This window comes from Rhinopithecus bieti, unplaced genomic scaffold, assembly GCF_001698545.2.
Source record: "Rhinopithecus bieti isolate Rb0 unplaced genomic scaffold, ASM169854v2 scaffold_78126, whole genome shotgun sequence".
NCBI lineage: Eukaryota > Metazoa > Chordata > Mammalia > Primates > Cercopithecidae > Rhinopithecus > Rhinopithecus bieti.
The window spans coordinates 1-1,970 of NW_016902611.1; the positions used below are offsets into that span (position 1 = coordinate 1).

General features: G+C 62.3%; 1 pseudogene; it reads left to right on the forward strand.

Annotated features, from left to right (window-relative positions):
* The first annotated feature begins 842 nt into the window (after positions 1–842).
* On the forward strand, positions 843–1,966 carry LOC108526068 (kremen protein 2-like; annotated as a pseudogene).
* The last annotated feature ends 4 nt before the right edge of the window (positions 1,967–1,970 follow it).

The window sequence follows — 1,970 nt, forward strand, 5'->3', positions numbered from 1 at the left end:
GCGGAACTCTGGCGCAAAAGGGGTCCTCCTCAGGTGCACAATTTCTGCAGAGCCTCATTTCAGGGCCAGGAGAGAAATGGACCGGGGTACTCAAAGGACCCGTATGGGCGGGACCTGGTAGGGGGGGTTCCCTGGAGTGAGGGGACCGGCTCTTGTCACACAACTTATTTTGGGGTTCAGAGCCACAGCTGCGGTCTGAGGCAGGATGGACCGAGCAGGAGGAGAGCTGCAAAGCTCTTCTGCTTTTAAGCGGGGTTGGAGGCCAGGCGCGGTGGCCAAGCCTGTAATCTCAGCACTTTAGGAGGCCAAGGCGGACGGATCATCTGAGGTCAGGAGTTCGAGACCAGTCTAGCTACCATGGTGAAACCCTATTTATACTAAAATTACAAACAATTAGCCGGGCGTGGTGGCAGGCGCCTGTAATCCCAGCTACTCAGGAGGCTGAGGCAGGAGAATCGCTTGAACCCGGGAGGTGGAGCTTGCAGTGAGCAGAGATCACGCCACTGCACTCCAGCCTGGGTGACAGAGCAAGACTTGGTCTCAAAAAAAAAAAAAAAAAAAGGTGGGGTTTGAGGGATGGAAGTGGCTGAGGCCCATGCCCGGTGGGGTGAAGACTACAGATGGCCTCAAAGTTCTCATATATGGAGTCAAGTCTAGCAACAGCTGAAGCCTAAAACAGCTCTCAAGGCCCCTTTAAAGATTCCCGCTGTCCACTCGGAAGTCGACGGTCCAGTTCCTTCATCAGGCAGAGCTCTGCGTGGACAAAACTGGAATTTGTGGGTGGACAGCAGGGAGCACAGCCGCTTACAGGCACAGAGGCTTGAAGGCCACTTGGAGTATAGGCCGCGCGGCCAGACCTGGGTTTGCTATTCTTGGGGTGGTGGGACCCCCACCACCTCCTTCCCACCCGCAGTAACCCAGACGGTGACGTGCAGCCGTGGTGCTACGTGGCTGAGACAGAGGAGGGCATCTACTGGCGCTATTGCGACATCCCCACCTGTCACAGTGAGTGGCGCAGCTGGACAGAGGTGGGAAGGAGGGTTGTTTTGGAGTCATGGAAGTCTGACTCTCCCCCCTCAGTGCCAGGCTACCTGGGATGCTTTGTGGACTCAGGGGCACCCCAGCCCTCAGCGGCCCCAGCGGCACCTCCACGAAGCTCACGGTCCAGGTGTGCCTTCGCTTCTGCCGCATGAAGGGGTACCAGGTACTGCTCACGGGCCCAGACCAGTGACCCCTGACCTGGACCTAAAGACCCCACTCAACTCCCATCACTCAGTTGCCAAACCCAGACACCGGTTTCTGAACCTCCAGCCCGATTCCCACCCCGACCCCAGGCCCCACCACTTAACCCTTACCCCAGCCCCTGCCCTGGGGTCACCCAGACTGTGCTCCCAGCTGGCGGGCGTGGAGGCTGGTTACGCCTGCTTCTGTGGCTCTGAAAGCGACCTGGCCCGGGGACGCCTGGCCCCGCCACCGACTGTGATCAGATCTGTTTCGGCCACCCCGGACAGCTGTGTGGCGGAGATGGGCGGCTGGGCGTCTATGAAGGTGAGGAGTGGGCGGGGACCAGTGGGGCCTGGAAGGGCAGGGGAGCCGCCGTGTCGTGGACCTCAGGGTGCTGACTGCCGGCTCCGACCTCAGTGTCCGTGGGCTCCTGCCAGGGGAACTGGACGGCGCCTCAGGGCGTCATCTACTCCCCGGACTTCCCGGACGAGTACGGGCCGGACCGGAACTGCAGCTGGGCCCTGGGCCCGCCGGGCGCCGCGCTGGAGCTCACCTTCCGCCTCTTCGAGCTGGCCGACCCCGCGACCGGCTGGAGCTGCGCGACGCAGCTTCGGGCAGCCTGCTCCGCGCCTTCGATGGCGCCCGCCCACCGCCTCCCGGGCCGCTGCGCCTGGGCACTGCCGCGCTGCTGCTCACTTTCCGAAGCGACGCGCGGGGCCACGCGCAAGGCTTCGCGCTCACCTACC